This window comes from Physella acuta, unplaced genomic scaffold (genome assembly GCF_028476545.2).
Source record: "Physella acuta isolate Inbredline_101_S28 unplaced genomic scaffold, ASM2847654v3 ptg000544l, whole genome shotgun sequence".
NCBI lineage: Eukaryota > Metazoa > Mollusca > Gastropoda > Physidae > Physella > Physella acuta.
In genome coordinates this window covers 130,530-149,374 of record NW_026732063.1, presented here as the reverse complement: position 1 = coordinate 149,374, position 18,845 = coordinate 130,530, and the positions used below count along the sequence as shown (strand labels likewise).

The 18,845-nt window shown below is 42.4% G+C and overlaps 1 long non-coding RNA gene across 1 annotated transcript; it reads left to right on the top strand.

Annotated features, from left to right (window-relative positions):
• The first annotated feature begins 11,117 nt into the window (after positions 1–11,117).
• On the top strand, positions 11,118–18,676 carry LOC131946066 (uncharacterized). Its single transcript, XR_009387654.1, has 3 exons — positions 11,118–11,587; positions 17,866–17,970; positions 18,646–18,676. It is a non-coding gene; the product is annotated as an uncharacterized LOC131946066 (long non-coding RNA).
• Positions 18,677–18,845: the final 169 nt, after the last annotated feature.

The following is an 18,845-nucleotide window of genomic DNA, read 5'->3' as shown; positions in this document are numbered from 1 at the left end:
ACTGCCAGCTGTTCCCAGCGTTCTTGTACTTTCGCGTGTTGATGTTTTGGGGACTGCCAGCTGTTCTCGGCGTTCTTGTACTTTCGCGTGATGATGTTTTGGGGACTGCCAGCTGTTCCCAGCGTTCTTGTACTTTCGCGTGTTGATGTTTTGGGGACTGCCAGCTGTTCCCAGCGTTCTTGTACTTTCGCGTGTTGATGTTTTGGGGACTGCCAGCTGTTCCCAGCGTTCTTGTACTTTCGCGTGTTGATGTTTTGGGGACTGCCAGCTGTTCCCAGCGTTCTTGTACTTTCGCGTGTTGATGTTTTGGGGACTGCCAGCTGTTCCCAGCGTTCTTGTACTTTCGCGTGTTGATGTTTTGGGGACTGCCAGCTGTTCCCAGCGTTCTTGTACTTTCGCGTGTTGATGTTTTGGGGACTGCCAGCTGTTCTCTGCGTTCTTGTACTTTCGCGTGTTGATGTTTTGGGGACTGCCAGCTGTTCCCAGCGTTCTTGTACTTTCGCGTGTTGATGTTTTGGGGACTGCCAGCTGTTCCCAGCGTTCTTGTACTTTCGCGTGTTGATGTTTTGGGGACTGCCAGCTGTTCCCAGCGTTCTTGTACTTTCGCGTGTTGATGTTTTGGGGACTGCCAGCTGTTCTCGGCGTTCTTGTACTTTCGCGTGATGATGTTTTGGGGACTGCCAGCTGTTCCCAGCGTTCTTGTACTTTCGCGTGTTGATGTTTTGGGGACTGCCAGCTGTTCCCAGCGTTCTTGTACTTTCGCGTGTTGATGTTTTGGGGACTGCCAGCTGTTCTCGGCGTTCTTGTACTTTCGCGTGTTGATGTTTTGGGGACTGCCAGCTGTTCCCAGCGTTCTTGTACTTTCGCGTGTTGATGTTTTGGGGACTGCCAGCTGTTCTCGGCGTTCTTGTACTTTCGCGTGATGATGTTTTGGGGACTGTCAGCTGTTCCCAGCGTTCTTGTACTTTCGCGTGTTGATGTTTTGGGGACTGCCAGCTGTTCCCAGCGTTCTTGTACTTTCGCGTGTTGATGTTTTGGGGACTGCCAGCTGTTCCCAGCGTTCTTGTACTTTCGCGTGTTGATGTTTTGGGGACTGCCAGCTGTTCCCAGCGTTCTTGTACTTTCGCGTGTTGATGTTTTGGGGACTGCCAGCTGTTCCCAGCGTTCTTGTACTTTCGCGTGTTGATGTTTTGGGGACTGCCAGCTGTTCCCAGCGTTCTTGTACTTTCGCGTGTTGATGTTTTGGGGACTGCCAGCTGTTCTCGGCGTTCTTGTACTTTCGCGTGTTGATGTTTTGGGGACTGCCAGCTGTTCCCAGCGTTCTTGTACTTTCGCGTGTTGATGTTTTGGGGACTGCCAGCTGTTCCCAGCGTTCTTGTACTTTCGCGTGTTGATGTTTTGGGGACTGCCAGCTGTTCTCGGCGTTCTTGTACTTTCGCGTGATGATGTTTTGGGGACTGCCAGCTGTTCCCAGCGTTCTTGTACTTTCGCGTGTTGATGTTTTGGGGACTGCCAGCTGTTCCCAGCGTTCTTGTACTTTCGCGTGTTGATGTTTTGGGGACTGCCAGCTGTTCCCGGCGTTCTTGTACTTTCGCGTGTTGATGTTTTGGGGACTGCCAGCTGTTCCCAGCGTTCTTGTACTTTCGCGTGATGATGTTTTGGGGACTGCCAGCTGTTCTCGGCGTTCTTGTACTTTCGCGTGATGATGTTTTGGGGACTGCCAGCTGTTCCCAGCGTTCTTGTACTTTCGCGTGATGATGTTTTGGGGACTGCCAGCTGTTCCCAGCGTTCTTGTACTTTCGCGTGTTGATGTTTTGGGGACTGCCAGCTGTTCCCAGCGTTCTTGTACTTTCGCGTGATGATGTTTTGGGGACTGCCAGCTGTTCCCAGCGTTCTTGTACTTTCGCGTGATGATGTTTTGGGGACTGCCAGCTGTTCCCAGCGTTCTTGTACTTTCGCGTGTTGATGTTTTGGGGACTGCCAGCTGTTCCCAGCGTTCTTGTACTTTCGCGTGATGATGTTTTGGGGACTGCCAGCTGTTCCCAGCGTTCTTGTACTTTCGCGTGTTGATGTTTTGGGGACTGCCAGCTGTTCCCAGCGTTCTTGTACTTTCGCGTGTTGATGTTTTGGGGACTGCCAGCTATTCTCGACGACCATCCCAAGTTTCTCGTTAATGGAGTCGTCTGGTTAGTTGGCTCACTCCAGCCTGGCACCATGATGCAATGTACGGTATTCGCTGTACGGTATTCGCTGTACGGCATTCGCTGTACGGCATCCGATGTACGGTATTCGCTGGCCGCTAAATTGTTGGAACTTTTTGAACATACCCAGTTGGCCTAAAGTGCTCTCTCTCTCTCTCTCTCTCTCTCTCTCTCTCTCTCTCTCTCTCTCTCTCTCTCCCCCTCCCTCTCTCCTCTCTCTGCAACACAACTCAGCTTTCCATCCCATGTAAGTGCAGTCAAGGGGAGAGAACCTTCCATCACCGAGCCGCCTTCAATAGATCAAGTGCTGAGAGGATCGATATCATAATTAGTAGAATAAAGAAACTTCAAGTAACGCGAGGCCAGAGCCCCGCCCCCATTGGATCAGGTACTTGTGCTGACGCTGGGACTAGTTAATCCAGTTCCACTCACTCTGACACCCCCCCCCCCCCCCACCGCCCCCCCCCCCCCCACCACTGGATCAGGTACTTATGCTAACGCTAGAGACTAGTTAATCCAGTTCCACTCACTCTGAACCCCCCCCCCCCAGCCCCCGGGGGATAGTCCTGGACAAGGCCGAGTGACACCGTGTATAGATATTATGTTATACAACATAAATATGGGCCCTTTGTGTTTATTACCCTCTACCCTTTATAAAGTTCCATAACTCGAGACCACCCCTCTAGTTTCACACAAGCGCACACACGAAAACAGATTTTTTAAACTTAACGAGCCGACCCGTGGCATATCATACGCCGTTATTTAGTTGTTGTTTTTTCTACTTTTCAGTTATTCATAATTTGTGAATTCGACGCTGCAACTGAAAATATTTCTTTAAAACACTATAAGTAGCTCGTAAAGGACGATAACCCCCCCTCTTCCCCCCCCCCCCCCCTCCGTTAAAGTAAACTCCACTTAGTTACCCCCCCCCCCCCCTACGTTTAAAATCGTTTCAAAGTAAATTATCTGCCCCTAATAGTCGTCACTAAACCCGGCTCTGTTTGTAAACATTTAGAGTGAACCACAGCTCACCAGACCATGTAGGGGTGGGGGTGGTAGGGAGCGCGTTTACAGCTTGGTGATTTCTAACGTCTCCAAGAAGAGAATTATATATATAGATTCTGACAATAAGATCACTTTAGGGAAAATCGATTGTTCATCATCATTAAAATAATCGCAAAGAATTATAAATTGTGTTAGAATGTGTAAGCACATTGTGACAAGCCGTCAACAAAATTGTCACATAACTAAGCACAAAGTCAGTGTTATATAACATTGCCGTATACGACCCCTGTAACACAACATCACTGTATACGACCCCCACCCTGACCCCTGTAACACAACATCCCTGTATACGCCCCCTGACCCCTGTAACACAACATCACTGTATACGACCCCTGATATACCTATAGAAAAGCACCTGCTACTTTTTGTGGCGGAGGTCTCTACGATGACAAACGTGACCGGATTAACGGTAGATTAGCCAGAATAAGTCCACATACTTGACAGGATTAAAGGTAGATTTGATAGGTTAGAACACACTAATTTTTTGATTGTCCAGACTTATTAAACCAAGCCTATTTTGATTGTCCAGACTAATTAGACCAAGCATACTTTGATTGTCCAGACTAATTAGAACAAGCATACTTTGATTGTCCAGACTAATTAGAACAAGCATACTTAGATTGTCCAGACTAATTAGACCAAGCAGCTTTTTGATTGTCTTGACTAATTAGACCAAGCATATTTTGATTGTCTTGACTAATTAGACCAAGCATATTTTGATTGTCCAGACTAATTAGACCAAACATACTTTGATTGTCCTGACTAATTAGACCACATATCAGAGAGACTAATCCCCCTGTCTGTACCGCCATTAACTTGACCACCAACCCACTTAACTGTTGGAACATTGCGGACATCGATCCTCCAGTCATTCCAGAACTACATTTCCATATCGCAGACATATTAATACGCCAGGCAAACATTTTTTTTACCGCCAGCCTCGTTTGACATGTCACGTGGCCTACTTGTCAACCAATCAGATAGCTCGTTGCTGCTAACACGTGACGTCACCGGCGGCGCCATATCTGGCCGCGAGATCCAGATGTTATCTGGTGCCGTCTGCCGGAGAATTCTGATAGGTTGACAGGTTGGCTTAATACAGGTTGGTTAATACAGGTTGGCTTAATACAGGTTGGCTAATACAGGTTGGCTAATACAGGTTGGTTAATACAGGTTGGCTAATACAGGTTGGTTAATACAGGTTGGCTTAATACAGGTTGGTTGACAGGTTGGCTAACATTGGTTGGTTGATATGTCGGTTAATATAGGTTGCATGACATAGGTTTGCTAAAATAAGCTTGCTCAGATAAGTTGGCTGACAGGTTGGCGAATATGGGTTGTCTATCACGGGTTGGCACAGCATGGCTGACAGAGTTTCTTCCAGACTTTTTTCTCCGGGGAGGCACTTGAAATTTTCGGGGGGGGGGGGGGGAGGGGCGGTAGACTTTCTTCGGGGGGGGGGGGGGGGCGGACACTGTTAAAAGTATATATTTTCTAAATAAATTATATAAATTTCATTTCGTTCGGGGGGGGGGGGGCGGTAAAAAGATGCCTGGAAGAAACTGATGGCTGAGACATATTGCTTGCCATTAGTGGGGAGTGGGCGAGGCTATATGAATGTCCCTAGCCATTACACGTCTGTCATTACACGTCTGTCATTACACGTCTACCATTACACGTCTACCATTACACGTCTATCATTACTCTTCTGCCATTACACGTCTACCATTACACGTCTGATCCTGCAGCCGCGACTACTGGTATCGTTTTGATACAGGTATCGATACATGGATGAAAACATGACTTAAAAATGTCAACCATTTTACAGTTCTCCAAGTCTGCTCATAAATTTGCTCGTGCAATTTCTTTTGTCGCAATCGTTCTGGTTGAACCCCACTTCAGACACCCCCCCCCCCCCCACACTCACCCTCCTTCAGAAGTAGTTTTGAATTTTTGTGCGGCGATTGCTAGAGCGATACAAATTAATGACACATTCATTAAAACCACTCCATTATTAATTGGCTCCTGGGCTGGCTGTTCGTTTGCTGTCGTGCTGTTCCTTCAATGGTGACGTTAATTTTGAATAAGAATATACTGTCCGGAAAATTATCCATTTTTTCTATCTGGCATATGTCACAATCGAGGAATCGTCCCAATAAGGAAATGGTCCCGATTAAGAAATTGTCCTGATTGGGAAATTGTCCCAAGAGTTGTGGTGTGGTGTGATAACAAATAAAAAATTGCTAAATTGTTGTAAAAAGGGGGGGGGCTGGTTTCACTGACAAACTCACTGCACAGGGTGACACCGTCAGTTACCGCACAATGTGACACCCTCAGTTACCCCACAATGTGACACCCTCAGTTACCGCACAGGGTGACACCCTCAGTTACCGCACTAGGTGACACCCTCAGTTACCGCACAGGGTGACACCCTCAGTTACCGCACAGGGTGACACCCTCAGTTACCGCACTAGGTGACACCTGGTGACGACCTTTGATAGGTCACATTACTTTAACCCTACGATTTGTTTGGGCCTTGTGACGTCACAGTACCCAACATGAAATGTGTCATCAAACTTGAATGTTACACATGACATTTGGTCCGACCACCACCTTAATCACACCCCTCCTATGTAATTTCCTCCCCCACCCCACCCCCTGCTGATAACCGTACTCGCCATTGAATCACGTGACTTTGATTGCTCACACCGAACGTCTCTTGAACGTCTTTGAGTTGAGCTTTTTACTTTATTGTCACCCCCTCCACCCCCAGTGGTCAGTTCTCTGGCTTTTAACTTTATTGTCACCCCCCCCCATCCCCAGTGGTCACTTCTCTGGCTTTTAACTTTATTGTCACCCCCCCCCATCCCCAGTGGTCACTTCTCTGGCTTTTAACTTTATTGTCACCCCCTCCACCCCCAGTGGTCACTTCTCTGGCTTTTAACTTTATTGTCACCCCCCCCTCTCATTCACCACCCCCAACCCTAGTCGTCACTATTCTGGTTTATAATTGTCGTCACCCCTCCCCCACCCCCTCAGTGCTCATTAGGTTTTCTTATAACTTTATCGTCACCCCTCCCACCCCTCCCCCACCTCTCCCTATTAACAAAAAAAAAACCGCCCTATATTTAGTGGGCCCCTCGGCTTGTAAAAACTGCCCGGCTCTATAGCTGGGAATGTGGCCCGTCCTAGTCAACGACACAAAATTAAGTTGTTGAAATAGCCACATAGCCAGTTGTTTTTACCCCCCCTCCCCCCACCCCCGTCATTATATGCAGCCTGGCTTGATTGCACGTGCTAATCTAAAATTCGAGTAATCGTATGGAGACTTATTGATTAGACTCGGTTAATGAGAGCTTTAGTTCAGTTGAAAAACATTTGGATATTTTTTTTCTCCCAAAACTGCCTGTAACAAGTTCTAAAATGTGAGAAACACTTTGGGTTTGCCTGGAGCTACGCAACAGCCTGGGTTTAACATTCTGAAGCTGGGCAACACTCTGGGTTTAACATTCTGAAACTGGGCAACACCCTGGGTTTAACATTCTGAAACTGGGCAACACCCTGGGTTTAACATTCTGAAACTGCGCAACACCCTGGGTTTAACATTCTGAAGTTGGGCAACACCCTGGGTTTAACATTCTGTAACTGGGCAACAGCCTAGGTTTAACATTCTGAAGCTGGGCAACACTCTGGGTTTAACATTCTGAAACTGGGCAACACTCTGGGTTTAACATTCTGAAGCTGGGCAACACCCTGGGTTTAACATGATATGTGTGGGATTATTTGCCTAACTGAACATATCATAGTAGGCTTTGGGTTTTTGTTTCACGATTTAAATAAACCGGGAGTGATCTCCTCTAAACTTTCTCGAATATTCTTATATGAAACAACAGGGGATAGCAACTCGGGATATAGATCATATTTTAAATCCATTTTTAAATACTTAAACTTTTTAAAATAGAATAGAATCTCGTAGAAATATGAATTGCACACCAAGTGAACGCCAAAAAAAATGTGTATAATAGTGCGGAATATTATTAGTTCTTTATAAATTCACATGCTTTTTTTGAGAAATCGGAAATAGCCTAAATTACTACTTCCGGTCAACGGAAGTTACTCAAAATTTGATAGAAGGCAGAGAATTAGATATTTTACTTACATGTGAAATTTCATTTATCTATCTGAAATAGTACTCAAGGTATAGGCTTTTGAAAAATTGAAAGTAGAAAAAGTTTCACTTCCCGTATTCGGAAATCGCTGAAAAGTTGATACGGATCTACAAATTTGATATAATACTTATATATGAAATGTCATCAACTTGGCTGTAACGGTACTCAAATTATCGTGTTTACACACACACACACACATATACATACACACATACACACACACACACATACGGACACGATTGCAAAACTGTTGTAAAACAGGGAGATGTAAAACGTCGAGATTTGCAAACATTTCGATTTTTTTTTTGCACAATTACAAGACTTTCTGTATACTTTGTAAAAACTAACACTTTAAGGATGTGGCAGACAACACGAATGTTGATGTGGCAGACAACACGAATGTTGATGTGGCAGACAACACGAATGTTGATGTGGCAGACAACACGAATGTTGATGTGGCAGACAACACGAATGTTGATGTGGCAGACAACACGAATGTTGATGTGGCAGACAACACGAATGTTGATGTGGCAGACAACACGAATGTTGATGTGGCAGACAACACGAATGTTGATGTGGCAGACAACACGAATGTTGATGTGGCAGACAACACGAATGTTGATGTGGCAGACAACACGAATGTTGATGTGGCAGACAACACGAATGTTGATGTGGCAGACAACACGAATGTTGATGTGGCAGACAACACAAATGTTGATGTGGCAGACAACACGAATGTTGATGTGGTTGATGTGGCAGACAACACGAATGTTGATGTGGCAGACAACACAAATGTTGATGTGGCAGACAACACGAATGTTGATGTGGCAGACAACACAAATGTTGATGTGGCAGACAACACGAATGTTGATGTGGTTGATGTGGCAGACAACATGAATGTTGATGTGGCAGACAACACGAATGTTGATGTGGCAGACAACACGAATGTTGATGTGTTCCTGCCATGCCGCGAGACCTTATGCCACATTATTTATCCCAATCACCTGGGTTATGGGACCTCCTTCAAGGTCAAGGCGATTGTCTGCCCTATTTGTGGCCGTATTTCTTTCCCCTGCACACAAACAATTAGGTCTGGCATGTTTTATCAAGCAATCAATTCTCGACCATTTTCCTTCTCGCAGTTCATGTGGTTGGGCTGACAGAAGACAGTGAGGGTGTGTTTGCATGTTTGTGTGTGTGTGTGGAAGGAGGGGGTGATATTGCTATCGTACACTGTAATAAAGTTCTAATAAAGTATTTCTCCAGTCTTCAACTATACTTTATAGTTAGCGGGGCCTACATATAGCAACATGACCCGAACAGAGTTCCGAATTCCCGATTCAAATGTTCCTTTAAAACACACCTGTTGGGGATAATGCGAGGATTAACCCTGACAATTAAACTCACTGGCATCCAATTTAAACTTTCTTTTAAGTTGAAATATATAAATAATTAGTAGAGGTTTTTAAAAAAAAACAATTAATTGTTTTCCCTTCCTTCCCCCCCCCCCCCCGCCCCCCACTTCCAGGTTTTTAAAACAATTCGCTGTTATCTCACTGCAGTGATGGTATTTTTCGTTTGTGCAGGCTGTATATATATATATATATATATATATATATATATATATATATATATATATATATATATAGCATATAATTGAACAATGGCATATAGACATCGTCTGCCACATGACACACACATGACTTTTCCACCACTGACACTGACAGCCAACCTCCACCACTGACAGCCAACCTCCACCACTGACAGCCAACCTCCACCACTGACACTGACAGCCAACCTCCACCACTGACACTGACAGCCAACCTCCGCCACTGACAATGACAGCCAACCTCCACCACTGACACTGACAGCCAACCTCCACCACTGACACTGACAGCCAACCTCCACCACTGACAGCCAACCTCCACCACTGACACTGACAGCCAACCTCCACCACTGACAGCCAACCTCCACCACTGACACTGACAGCCAACCTCCACCACTGACAGCCAACCTCCACCACTGACACTGACAGCCAACCTCCGCCACTGACACTGACAGCCAACCTCCACCACTGACAGCCAACCTCCACCACTGACACTGACAGCCAACCTCCGCCACTGACAGCCAACCTCCACCACTGACACTGACAGCCAACCTCCGCCACTGACACTGACAGCCAACCTCCACCACTGACAGCCAACCTCCACCACTGACACTGACAGCCAACCTCCACCACTGACAGCCAACCTCCACCACTGACACTGACAGCCAACCTCCACCACTGACACTGACAGCCAACCTCCACCACTGACACTGACAGCCAACCTCCACCACTGACAGCCAACCTCTCCATCCGATAGCCTTCCAGCGGAACGTCAACCTTCGATTAGTCGTTCGTATCGATCCAGCCCAATCATTTCGATAAGCGTTATTGATCCGTATCGCGAGCTCCCAGTTTTTAAAAAGCCCATTACGAAAGTGGGAGCGAACGAACGGCGTCTGGCGCCCTGTGAGGCCAGTTGGACGTTTGGAGTTGCCAGTTGGACGTTTGGAGTTGCCAGGCTTGGCTGTGCTTGTGACCAAAATCTGGTCAATTACACGCGCTGGATCTAACTTCTGACTAGACAGACAGATGTGTTCATGATTTGTTCATACACAGCTCAGCTGTTATAATTGTAAAAGAAGAGTTTTTAAAGATACGGAAATACTTTTTGTGAAATATCTAAGATATTCTATGTCAAAAACAAATGTGTGATTTTTTTTGATAAATCTTAATCAAACAAAAAGAAGTAAAACTATTTTTGTGTTCAAAGTAAATTAAAAAGAACAGGGGTTGACATGTAAAACTTTTTATTTAATTAGATTTGTAATTAGTCTACTTGATTAATCTATAGGTATTGCGAATCGATTTGTATACTATTGATGAGAGACGCAACTACATTGAGTTGCGATTTCACTTGCCTTGTCGAGGGTTGAAAATCTGGCCAGTTTATCAAACCAAAATAGATTTTTTTTTGTTTGGACTTAGTTTAGTGATCCATTGTTTATCTTTTGCATTTGGCTCGATTTTTCTATTTAAATATGAGACTTGTGCAGTAACTAGTTTGCATATTTCGACAAGGAGTGTCAAAAAGTAGAACTGATGTCAAATTTTAGTGTCACCTTTTGACAGTTAGTGGCGAACGGTGTCATGACAACGCGAAACATTGTTGGATTAAGTGATACGCAATATTTGTTTTTTTTTAACTAGACGTTTCATGGTTAATGTTCCTAGAATTAACGCGAACGTTGTGTTAAATGTTGACTAGAACATTCGTAGGATTAATTAACACGATTTGGGTTAAATGTTTACTAGAATGTTCATAGGATTAACGCGTGCGTTCGGTTAAATGTCGAGTACAACATCTGAACTAACTGAATGCGACCGTGGTTTCAAACAAAACAAGTCATTTCATTTATAAAACCCTGGGGGAGGGGGGGGGGTGTTGTTTGAGAATAGTCGCCTTAGTGAGATGTAGATAGTGTACATTAAATTATCCGGAGACCGACCGTCATCTAGATCTAGATCAATCAATTTTATTACTGGAAATATTGCTAATAATATTTTAAATGAAGTATAAACAATCAGAACGTATGCACTTATTGTTGATACTCTCACCATTTCTTGCTTGACGCCAGTGTATGTTGTCTACGGGCACACTTTCTCCTAAGTGATTTATACAAATACAACGTATTACGCTGTGAGCGGTAGGCTATTTAATTGTGTGCTGTTTCTTCTTTCTTATATCGATTAGAAGCGTATCGTACCGGACTAAGTTCATACCATTGTTCTAGATCTAGGTGTTAAAAATAAGTGTCTACTTTCGTTATAATAAAAATTGGAACAATACATTTCACGGGCTCTCTAGTTTGAAAAGTGTTTTTTTAAGTGGATTTATCGGAACAAAAGCCAGTAAATTCAATCACAACTTGAGGCTCAATGCTGCTCGTTTATTATACAATGGATTTCACGTAAGGGCTGAACTGCGTTAACACGCTTTCTGCGCATGTGTAAACCTGCGCCAAAAGGGACACACAGCAGGCGGGAGAGTTTAAAAACTGGGATTTTATAAGATGACGAAAAGCAAGAAATTAAACCAGAAGTTAAAGGTCTGTATGCCGGGTGTTTTATTTTTTAAATGTTGTGTTAGATCAATTGTCCTACTAGTCTATCTGATGAACCACCCCCACCCCCCACAAACACATTGATAAACCCCCCCAGGCTCATACCTTAGACAAAAACCCCACCATAAACACTGGACAGAAAAGGAGACGTAGCAACCCATTCCGCGGCGCCCGGGGCGAACTTTCCGTTTTGCTCACCCTCCTTATATTTAGTTATTCTAGTTGCGAAAAAACGACCCCCACCCCCTTGCACAGAATAAGATTTTTTTTTTAAATAAATTTTTACCCCAGGGAGAAGGAGGAGACCTATATTTATTTCATTAATTAACTTTTGAAAAGTAATAATGTTTCTCCTTTTGTCTGACAAATGTTTCCTTTTGTCTGACAAATGTTTCCTTTTGTCTGACAAATACAACATACACACCACCGTCCTTATACAACATACACAACACCGTCCTTATACAACATACACAACACCGTCCTTATACAACATACACACCACCGTCCTTATACAACATACACAACACCGTCCTTATACAACATACACAACACCGTCCTTATACAACATACACAACACCGTCCTTATACAACATACACAACACCGTCCTAATACAACATACACAACACCGCCCTTATACAACATACACAACACCGTCCTTATACAACATACACAACACCGTCCTAATACAACATACACAACACCGTCCTTATACAACATACACAACACCGTCCTTATACAACATACACAACACCGTCCTTATACAACATACACAACACATCCCTTATACAACATACACAATACCGTCCTAATACAACATACACAACACCGTCCTTATACAACATACACAACACCGTCCTAATACAACATACACAACACCGCCCTTATACACCATACACAACACCGTCCTTATACAACATACACAACACATCCCTTATACAACATACACAATACCGTCCTAATACAACATACACAACACCGTCCTTATACAACATACACAACACCGTCCTCATACAACATACACAACACCGCTTTATACAACATACACAACACCGCTTTATACAACATCTCAACACCGTCCTTATACAACATACACAACACCGTCCTTATACAACATACACAACACCGCTTTATACAACATACACAACACCGTCCTTATACAACATACACAACACCGCCCTTATACAACATACACAACACCGTTCTTATACAACATCTCAACACCGTCCTTATACAACATACACAACACCGTCCTTATACAACATACACAACACCGTCCTAATACAACATACACAACACCGTCCTTATACAACATACACAACACCGTCCTAATACAACATACACAACACCGTCCTTATACAACATCTCAACACCGTCCTAATACAACATACACAACACCGTCCTTATACAACATACACAACACCGTCCTTATACAACATACACAACACCGTCCTTATACAACATACACAACACATCCCTTATACAACATACACAATACCGTCCTAATACAACATACACAACACCGTCCTTATACAACATACACAACACCGTCCTAATACAACATACACAACACCGCCCTTATACAACATACACAATACCGTCCTTATACAACATCTCAACACCGTCCTAATACAACATACACAACACCGTCCTTATACAACATCTCAACACCGTCCTAATACAACATACACAACACCGTCCTAATACAACATACACAACACCGTCCTAATACAACATACACAACACCGTCCTTATACAACATCTCAACACCGTCCTAATACAACATACACAACACCGTCCTAATACAACATACACAACACCGTCCTAATACAACATACACAACACCGTCCTTATACAACATACACAACACCCCCCTTATACATCATACACAACACCGCCCTTATACAACATACACAACACCGTCCTTATACAACATACACAACACCCCCCTTATACAGCATACACAACACCGTCCTTATACAACATACACAACACCGTCCTTATACAACATACACAACACCGCCCTTATACAACATACACAACACCGTCCTTATACAACATACACAACACCGCCCTTATACAACATACACAACACCGCCCTTATACAACATACACAACACCGTCCTTATACAATATACACAACACCGTCCTTATACAACATACACAACACCGTCCTTATACAACATACACAACACCGTCCTTATACAACATTTACGCTATAAACCCAGGCTTTGGGTAACTTATAAAGGACGTGTGTTAATCACAAATGTACAGAAATATTTAAAACGTTCTTTAAAAAAATGTCTAGTTGTGTATAGAGACCACCTATTTCTACTTGTGTATTGTTAAACACAGGCCGTCGGCATTGCAATCTGTAAAACAATCAATCAATTCAATTAGTCTTAATGAAGTGCAAAACAATGTTTCTAAAAAATGAAAACATTTTGAAACAGCAGACGTAATGAAACATTAGCAGACGTAATGAAACATTAGCAGACGTAATGAAACATTAGCAGACGTAATGAAACAACAGCAGACGTAGTGAAACATTAGCAGACGTGTTGTTCTCAACAGGATCAAACGGTTAGGTGACGTAATGACATGTCTGTAATTCTGGTTAGCGCGCGCCTTTAGTTTTTCTTTCAGATATCCTCCCATGAAGCACATATACCGCCCCTGCCCCCGCAAGATAGAATTTACATAGCAGATATATACTTTTACCAGTGTCTCCCCCGACCCCCGACCCCTTCGCCCCGGAAAAAAAGTCTGAAGGAAACACTGCGCGCCATTAGTTCAGTTATTTAGACCCCTAGGTGAGCGGTCATTTTTGTTTTTGTTGCTGTAGGGGTGGGGAGTGGTGGGTTTGTTGTAGGGGTGGAGAGATGTGGGTTTGTTGTAGGGGTAGGGAGAGGTGGGTTTGTTGTAGGGGTGGGGAGAGGTGGGTTTGTTGTAGGGGTGGGGAGAGGTGGGTTTGTTGTAGGGGTGGGGAGAGGTGGGTTTGTTGTAGGGGTGGGGAGAGGTGGGTTTGTTGTAGGGGTGGGGAGATGTGGGTTTGTTGTAGGGGTGGAGAGATGTGGGTTTGTTGTAGTGGTGGGGAGAGGTGGGTTTGTTGTAGGGGTGGAGAGATGTGGGTTTGTTGTAGTGGTGGGGAGAGGTGGGTTTGTTGTAGTGGTGGGGAGAGGTGGGTTTGTTGTAGGGGTGGAGAGATGTGGGTTTGTTGTTGTATGGGTGGGGAGAGGTGGGTTTGTTGTAGTGGTGGGGAGAGCTGGGTTTGTTGTAGTGGTGGGGAGAGGTGGGTTTGTTGTAGGGGTGGGGAGATGTGGGTTTGTTGTAGGGGTGGGGAGATGTGGGTTTGTTGTAGGGGTGGGGAGAGGTGGATTTGTTGTAGGGGGGATGGGTGGGTTTGTTGTAGGGGTGGGGAGAGGTGGGTTTGTTGTAGGGGTGGGGAGAGGTGGGTTTGTTGTTGTATGGGTGGGGAGAGGTGGGTTTGTTGTAGGGGTGGGGAGAGCTGGGTTTGTTATAAGGGTAGGGAGAGCTGGGTTTGTTGTAGGGGTAGGGAGAGGTGGATTTGTTAAGGTTTAGGAAAACTTAAACTTAAACAATATAAAAACAATTTTGTTTACCTTTAAATTGAATCAAAGTTCCATAATTTCAAAAAATCGATGTCGTAGAAATGCTGTTTTAAAACCGTTTTTTTATTTTGGTTTATGCTAAAGCTAGGCCTTTGTTGTTGACCAAGTTGACGTAGCTCAGTGTCGTCTGCTCAAGTTGTCTAGTATAAATACATGGCGGATGTATAGCCGGACTCTTAGTATTTTCAGGAGTTGAATGTCAAGTGACACATACTTTAAGACGTCTGGTAACCCTAGCAACAGTCAGCACCGGCATTTCATCGCTGACTTCCGCTCCGGTTTTTTTTTCTTGTCTGTCGATGAGCGATACAAATAAATAACAGAGAGTGTGGGAGCCAGGGGTGGGCTCCATTCGGCCCGGGGAGTAAAGGAAGTGGCCTGTCGGACATGCATTTTGTGTGCATTTTTTATGCAGCAAATTTACGCCACCAACAAATCCTTTGTTCAAATCGAAAGAATAATATGCTTATTACACTGGCTGGGATACCTGAGATGGATACTGGTTAGCCGTAATCCCTCAAAAACTGTGTGATACCGTTTAAGTAAACCGTCCACACATGATTAATCTTCTACGTGAACTTGAAATTGTGACCAAGTACAAATAAACAACATTACCAGAGCAACAGAGTGTACGTCCTTCCTTTACATTTTAAATACATTCATTATCCAGGTCATTTCCAAAAATTTATTTTGCTGAAATTAGGTAGATCTAGAATCTATATTTTAGATCTATGTGTTTCGTTAATTAAAGCCTAGGATTTCTTGACGACTGCTTAAACCTTAACTTAACATTATTTTATGATTGCTTTTTTAAAAAAAAACAACTGCAAACTTAATAACCAAATGCATATTTTGTATACTTTGTATTTTAAAGCGTTAGGACAAGGAATTCTTTAAAAAACAAACAGATATTGTAAACTGTACTATAATTCTGAGAATCTAGTAATGTAGGCTATTTTTAAAAGTGTGATTGTAAAATAATAAAAGGGTAATTATTTATGGTTACACCGCGCACAATAGTGAGTGCCGGGCTTTCTGTGAAAATTTTTAAACTGCTACCAGTAGTGGCAAGCATTAGCAGAAGTAGAATCGAGATTTATTCTATATATTCTAGAATCTAGATCTAGAGTCTAGATCTAGAATCTAGATTTAAGTTTAAGTTTGACGAGAAAGCAGTTAGATCTAGATGATCTAGACTCTATATCTAGTCCGATTGGTCGATAGATACTAGATCTACGTTGATTTAAGATTTTAGACTGTTACCTGTACTCACAGATTCTGTAGCCAGCCTACCACTTCAACTGGTGACAGATCCATTTCCCCATTGCCATTGGAATGGATGTCGTCCTGCAGGCCTACTAGTCTAGATCTAGACTTTCTAGATCTAGAATCTAGACTCTAGTACTGCTCTAGTCATTAGTGGTGTGTAGTACCGTAGTTCATTCTGTGTAGCTTTGTGTCAGAACTCAAAGTGTGTAGTTAGTTATTTACGGAATCTATGGGATCATCCTTAAATGACGTCACGCTTTTTTTGGACGATTTTTACTTTCCCCTCCGCCACACATCGTCACAAAAACCCACTTAGCCGACAACTCCCCTCAAAATTGCACTTGAATTTTTCTTAAAGCATCGAAATTTTTCTAAAATCTTGTCTGAACTCTGTCAACATAAATCTATAGTAGATGTTGTCAAGTTTTAAACAATTCCTAGACTCTATTACAATTTACAGTTTATTAAAACCGTTTTCTAAAACGCGAAATAACGGCTAAAACTTGTTTTCTAACATTGCTTTTTAAATGCAAAACTGTGATGTCACACCATCTGAAACCTCCCCCTCATCACACACTGTTCCAAAATTATGGACCCCTTCTCCCCCCTACCAGTGTGACGTCATTTATGGACCGACCCCTTATTGAATTTTAAAAATTCTAATTAGCTTTATTTGTATTTGCTAGCAATCATGCACTTTTTAAAAATATGTTATTAGTTTTTAAGAATACAGCTCATAATAGATCTAGCCTAGATTTCTAGATCTAGATTATTCAAGATATTAGATCTAGGCCTAGATCTAGTTCATATTCATAATTTCACACTGCCGCCATAAGACAAGACATGAGTCGATTGAGTAGACCTAACTCTATATGTAGAGCCTAGCCTGAATTCTAGATCTAGTCCTTTCAGCTAATAAAAATGCTGCCTTAGAAATACAGTAAATTAGGTATTATAATTAATTATTTAGAGATCTAGACAAAGGTATAACAGATAGATCTAGATATAATAATAAAACACTTGCAGTGTCACTATCTATATCTCCCCCCCCCCCCCCCCACCCCTCACCTGCACAGCTGTTACTCAGGGATAGAGCATCACTTTTTCAGGATAAAGATAGAAGGTTATGGTTAAAAGTTATGGTTATTGTTTGGGCAGTGACCTTTCCAAATACTTCACCAAATACAAAAAGAAATGCATCATGCTGTAGAACTTACTATTGGTATTTTTTATATTTCATTTTAACCTCTGCAATTAGCATGCCATTTACCTCAATAAAATTACTAAAGATCTATACTAGAAGCACCAGAAGAAATGTGGCCAACATTGATTTATAGCGCACTCTTTTGTTTTCTTTTTATCAGGAAAGCCAAGCGGAGTCAGAGACGAAAGCTACAGGCAAATCTCGAACCATTAGTGATAAGAACCAAGGAAAAATAATAAAATCACCAAGCAAGAGTAAAAGCGAGGTATGAATAAAATAAATATTTTCAAAATTAACAAACAGTAGACTTTTCTAGTCCTTAAGTTAATTCATGATAAATAAATATTTAAGGGTAGACTTAATATTGACTTTTCAAATCAAATTGAGGATAGCATCCATTCTCTTCTAATATGTAGTTTAAACTGAGCACCAATATTATTTCATTTGATTCCAAACTCCTATTTTGGACAAATAACTGAGATAGTTTTGGCCCTCATTGAAATGCATTAAAACAAATGTACTTGGTCATTGAATACTTAGGGAAGGATTATATCTCATATGTTTTATATAAGTAATAAAAATGCAGTTATACATAATTGGATTCTATAACCTGTTATACATAATTGGATTCTATAACCAGTTATACAGAATTGAATTCTATAACCAGTTATACATAATTGGATTCTATAACCTGTTATACATAATTGGATTCTATAACCAGTTATACAGAATTGAATTCTATAACCAGTTATACATAATTGGATTCTATAACCTGTTATACATAATTGGATTCTATAACCAGTTATACAGAATTGAATTCTATAACCAGTTATACATAATTGGATTCTATAACCAGTTATACATAATTGAATTCTATAACATGTTATACATGATTGGATTCTATAACCAGTTACATAATAACTGACTCTCTTTGTTACAGACCAAACAGAACAGTCATGGGTCAAAACCAGGTCAGTTTGAACATCTGTTGCTGGCCAACAAGTACTGTTTTATGCTAGATATGCTTGCATCATGAGTTGGACTAATTATTAAAACCAGATTATAGAAGCATTAATAGCCCTTTGTCTTAAATGATGGATTAGATTTGTTTTATGGAATTGTAAATGTGTATGTTTCATT